We start from the raw sequence: 6,131 nt of genomic DNA, 5'->3' as shown, positions 1-6,131 counted from the left end.
AATAAACCAAGCCTTGTATGCACATATGAATAATAAAAGAAAAATGAAAAAAAAAAAAAAAACAAATAACTGAGAAAACAACTTAAAGAATGAAAGATTTAATACTAAAAAAAAAAAAAAAAAAAAAAAAGTAGGGGAATAAACCTTGAACTCAAGTGAACATGAACATTCCTCTGGATGGATATTGTGTTAATGCACAAGTCATGTCATAGTAAATTTAAGAAGACTGAAATCATAGCAAGAATATTTCCTAACTACAGTAGTACAAAACTAGAACTCAATCATAAGTGAAAAAACTGATAAAAAAATCACATATATGTGGAATTTAAACACCACAACCCTGAGCAAACAATGGGTCAAAATAGAAATCCAAAAGGAAATGAAAAACTATCTTAGAATTCAGCAAAATTAGAACTAAGTGGGAAGTTTATATCACTAAAAACCTACATTCAAAAAAGAAAGCTATCTTTAACAAACAACCTAACTAGAAGTAGGAAAAGAACAAGAAACAAAACCCAAAGTTTGATTGTTTCAAAATTTGGTTTTGTCAATGGAAGTTATGTTTCATTAGTCCATAAATTTGCACAGGGATTTCTGTTTCCATCGGTGATGGAACATCAGGAACCATTCTACATTGAACTACTTAAGTTCTGGACAAAAATACATGAAATAGTATTCAGAAACCAGAAAACACAACTCATAATAGTGAAGGAAAACAAAGAAGGGCCCTAGTGATGATTTCAACTTAATGACTGGCCACAATTTCACAAAGAGGAATGCAAAGAAGTCCTAAAGGTCACCTTGAGTCCATGAGACAAAACTCAGTGTTTGAGGAAGACTGAGCAGCAGAGGCTTTCATTACTCCTGAAGATATAGTTTCCTTTCTACCACAGTTGGCCTGAACTCTCTTGGATCAGAAGGTTCGGTAGAATTTGGATATGTTGTAGAATATTCAGCTATGCTTTGTTGAAACATGGCAACTTTGGTGTTTAAAGCTAAAGTTGAAATGGGGCTTAATTATAACAAATTTTTTCCAACCAAGTTTTATTTTCCACTTATAATCCCTAATTCCATCAGATATATTACATTATTTTTTAAATTCATTCTTAGTACTGTAGGCCATAAATGAACAATTTCTCCTTTTTGTGGGCATTAATCAGAAAAATGTCAAATAAGTTTTAGCCACTCTTTATGTTCATGAATTGATAAGTATTCAGCTTCAGTGAGAACCTCAGTATATTTGAGATGATCTATAATTCTTATTATCAAAATATATAAATTATCTCTTACACTTATCACTGGGCCACCATGAAGAACTGCAGTCATTTCAGGAGCATGTTATAATCACAATTCAAAGTCTCTCTTCCAAGTGCTAGAATGGCACTGCTCAAAAATGAGTCACTTTTTGTTTCATGCAGCCTTAAATATAGATTTTAATATGTGCTTCATAGCTAGCTGAACTCCATGACTCTTCATTTCTGGGAATCTGTGTTGTTACCAGACAATTGCTATTTAAATTATAATTTTTTATGCACTAAATAGAGGCTGTCAACACAATGATGTAAAATGAATGGATATGTACATAGTTTAGTTGGAGAAACATCTGTAGTTTCTGCAATTGAGTGAGTTTTTATGCACTCTAAAATAATTTAAAGTATTTTACCATTATAAATTTCAAATTATAATTGTATAACTTAGTTAATTTACCTGGGTTTTCTTTTGATTTTATTAGTGTAATCAATTGTCCAAAGGGGTTTCATTGTTATACTTCCATAAATGCATATAATGTACTTTGATCAAATTCACCCCCCTATGACTCTTTCTTATTCTCCTCCCCTTTTTCTAAACAATTTTATGTAGTTCTTATTTTTAATAACTCACTGAAGAAAAAGAAATATCAACAGCTTCCATCTCTGAATTCTTCCTATCAGGCACTTTAATTTTAGTATCTTAAAGAATGAAAGTAATGATTATTATTTTTTTTTTTGCAGTGCTGGGGATCAAACCCAGGGATTTGTGTATGCTAGCAAGTGCTGAACATTGAGCTACATCCTCAGACCTTGTTTCTTCTCTTATATTTATTTCTAGTAGTTGATGAAATTATCAACTTTCTTTTCTTTCACTCAGCAAGTTTTGCTAACTATATCAAGTAAATATTTCTCAAGCCTGTTGATTTTATTTTACAAGTGTTCTACTATTACTATTTATCACACACCTAAAATAAAATTAAAACTTCTTTTTCTTATTCCTAGTCCCCAGATCTAACTTCTACAAGGTGGCTGAAATTATTTTTCTTTTCTTTTTTGCACAAGAAGTTGGATTTATTATTTCTGACAACTGCATAGTAACTTCTATTTTGTCCATTTTCCTAGCACCAAAAATTTGAAGTACAATTTTTTTAAATAACATAACATTCTGAAGTGGCCAGAAGTTTTTTTAAAAATTGCACATATAGATCTTAAAAATCATTCCAAGCAAGATACTATCTTTACCTTTATAAATCTTTGCATAAAATAAAAAAAATCAAGGCATCCAAATTTTCATTTTATTCTACATTTTAAAATATTTCCCTTGTTATCTTTAAAAGGTTTTCATCCATTCAAAAATATCCTGAAGCCCAACTGTGTAGTTTAAGACAGAAGAGGATTTTTAGGAGCATCTGAAATCACTTTTCCTTTTTGGTGGTACCGGGGTTTGAACTCAGGGCCTCACATTTGCTAAGCAGGCACCTCACTACTTGAGCCATGCCACTGACCCAAAGTACCTGAACTAAGCACTGTCCTGACTGAAGCGACATAAGAACTCAATCAGAGTTCTTGTGGGCCTCCCAGTCATGCCTTTCCACAGGTATGGAACCTCATCTTTATTGGTCATCCCACCTGCTATGTCTGAATGTGCCCACTTAGGATGAGTCACGAATTCCTTGAGGAATGCTGCAGCTGTACACGCTCCTGCAGATCTGTATTTTCCAATGTTATTAACATCGGCAAGTTGGCAATCTTTAACCTGTCTTGTATAATGCTCAAAGAGAGGCATCCTCCAGACACGGTCCCCTGTTTCAATGCTGGCCTCAAAGAGTTTGTTCCACAGCCAGGATGAATTAGTAAAGACCCCAGTGGCACCTGACCCCAGAGCTATGTCCATGGCACCTGTTAGAATGGCAGCATTGATGATGGCCTTGGGATTAAAGGTGTGTGCATAACAGAGCGCGTCAGCCAGGATGAGTCGCCCCTCTGCATCAGTGTTATCAACCTGGATGGTCTTCCTGTTCCTGGCTCTAACGACATCCCCAGGATTGTTGGCCTTGCCAACAATATTAATGGGCAAACTGAGCATGGCAGCAGACACGATGGCTGAGCATATGGTTGCAGCTCCTCCCATGTCAAGCCTCATGAGGTCCATATTTGTAGAGGGCTTGATGGAGATACCACCACCTTCAAAGGTAATTCCCTTTCTGACCAGGACAAGGGGTGCTTCACTTGCACGGGAGCTGCCTGTATAGTGGATTTCCAAGAAGACCGGAGGCTCATCAGACCCTTTGGTCACGCTTAGAAATGAACCCATTTCCTGCTGCTCAATCCAAGACTTGGGTCTGATATGAACCTCTGTTTTACTACTCACACTTTTGAGTTTCTTCTCAATAATTTCAGCAAATCTGGTTGGCGTCATCTCATTGGCTGGTGTCTCCATCATGTGGTGAGCCAAGTTCTGCCCAGAAGCAAAGAGGACTCCTCTTTATCAGGCTTTGTGATCCCCACTTCCGTAGAGCTTCGCAGATACAGCCATCTTCTTTTTCTGCTTTAGGTCATCATATTCATAGAGCCCAAGCATAGCTCCTTCTGCGGCAGCCTGAGGATCTCCACAGGGATCCATCTCCACAGACGACAGCTCCAGGTCCTGAACCTGCCTGCACCCAGCTGCGATAGCAGTTCTGATGTTTTCTTTGTCTTCGTGCCAGTTCTCCTGGTCATCTACTCCAGCTGTACTTTTGCCAAGGCCAACAACCACCAAGCTGGGGAAGTCCTGATGTAGACCATAAAAGATTCGGGTTTTGCCTGCCTTCAGAGGTGGTCCAGATATGTTCAAAATTTCTCTAAGGTTTCCAGCCACTGACTTATCAAAATCCTCTCCTGCACTTGTAAACTGTGGCACACCATCTTCTTTGTCTTTGGAATAGATTCCTAAAACAAGACCCTTCATCATGGCTGCAGCTGCGAGACCCTGGCCCCAGAGACACCTCACTCCTAGACGTCTGACAGTGACTCCTGAAATTATTTTTGTAAAATTAAATATAACCATGTCATTTTGCTACAAAACACATTCTACAGTTCCCTATTACATGTGAGAAAAAGGCCCAGTGCTTTAACACAGCACCCATTCCTATAAGCAAGTTTATCCCTATGAATCACCTCATGTTCTAATACCCATCCAGTTGTAATTATCTATTCACCCTGTTTCTTTGTGGCATTATCTTCTTTTAAAATGACAAATATTTTCCTCCTTCAAATGACTAAATCCTAATCATCCTTTATGGATTCCCAAAATCTCCCTAACTTCCTCAGGCAGAATAAATTTGTCCATTTTATAAACTCATTGCTAATTACAAATACTTTCATTATGTGATACACTGTATTAAAATGATTCATAATGTGTTTGTAAACTGTGAATTTCATATGCACAACAAAATTGTACAGTGTTCATTTTGGTGTTCCCAGAATCTGGAATATAATAAAACTTGTATTGAAATATCACTCACTATGGAATTTTTTCCAAGTTTACCATTACAAAATTGTATAACCAAAAAAAATTAAACTATAAGTCTCAAGTGTTAGTATAGTTATAAAATCCTCTAAAGGTCAAACAGCTATGCAACATTATCACCTTCAATTTTTTGCTCTACAGGTACATAACTTTCCAGTGCTATTGGTCTTCTTCTTTATCCCTGTTAAAGAATCAATAACAAAAAGTTTTAATATATCAAAAAATAAGAGTTTAAATTCCTCACCATGATGCCCCAGGGATTTCCCGAGTTCCTTGAGGAAGCAGTGTGGTGCCCATGTGGGGGCCTTAGAAGGCAAGAGCTGTAGGCTCTTTGCTGAGGGCACCAGAGCCATGCACTATGGCATCAATCCAGAACAGATCCAGGTCAAGGTCCAGTCCTACTACCTCACGTGCTTGCTGGGCTTCCAGCACCACGTGTTGCTGCAGGCACTGCCCTGGATAGAGGTTCCAGGTGAGCAGAGGGCACAGGTACAAGAGGAACTGCACGCTGGGCACTGGAGGGTGGGCATTGTGATGAGTGTGAGGTGCTTGCTGCCCAGCCTTCCTGAAGTGAGCTTGAACTCTCTAAGGACAGCTTCCTGGGGTCCCTGCACTACGCCAGGGTCAAGCTGTCAAACCTAAACCAGGCAGAGCTGGTGGACTTGGTGCAGTGGGACGGACCCAATCCTCTTCCACTACCAAATTGCCAACTTCGATTGGATCCCAAGCAACATCTTCAGCCTGCAGTGGGACTCACGAGTTATGCAGCCCACCATGAGCAATCTGCCCCACGAGCCGGGCTGGGCACTGGTCTTTCTGGAAGATGCGGTGGGCTTGAATATCAGGTGGCATACATGTGGGACAAGAATAACAAGCCACAGTTGCAGTCAGCGTGCATGTTCCACAAGCCTACTGCCCAGCGAGTCCTGAAACTTCACTGTGGTCAAGACACTGCAGCTGGCTTCTGCACCGCTACCTCAATCCAGAAACTCCCTTCTCAGAGCAGGAAAGGCTTGCCAACTCCCAAGCTCAACTGCTGCAGAGCCGCCTTGCCAAACACATTTTGCCTCACAAGGCCAACTAAGGCTACCAGCGTGGGACTAAACATTACCCTTAGCAAGATGGGGAGACCCAGACTGAGGTGACCTCTGCCACAAACTGGGACCAGCAGGCCAATGCACAGTTACTGGCTTGAGGACAAAGGTGTCTGTAAACTTTTCCACCCACCTGACCTTTCCTTTTAATTCCAGGCTATGTCCTTTCCAAGTTCTGGGAGGAGGAACTCACTGAGGCTCCAAGCTAAACATTCCCTTCAGCCAATATGAAAGATTCATTTCTTTGTCCCCATGGAGAGTGGATCAGAAGAAACT

At 39.5% G+C, this 6,131-nt stretch overlaps 2 pseudogenes; one reads left to right on the top strand and one right to left on the bottom strand.

Moving 5' to 3' along the window:
* Positions 1-2,310: 2,310 nt before the first annotated feature.
* On the bottom strand, positions 2,311-4,284 carry LOC141417217 (cytosol aminopeptidase pseudogene; annotated as a pseudogene).
* LOC141417240 (four-jointed box protein 1-like) lies at positions 4,202-5,845 on the top strand (annotated as a pseudogene).
* The last annotated feature ends 286 nt before the right edge of the window (positions 5,846-6,131 follow it).

Source organism: Castor canadensis, chromosome 15 (genome assembly GCF_047511655.1).
Source record: "Castor canadensis chromosome 15, mCasCan1.hap1v2, whole genome shotgun sequence".
Classification (NCBI taxonomy): domain Eukaryota; kingdom Metazoa; phylum Chordata; class Mammalia; order Rodentia; family Castoridae; genus Castor; species Castor canadensis.
Note: the sequence above shows the minus strand (reverse complement) of the source record. Positions and strands in the feature narration are given on the sequence as shown.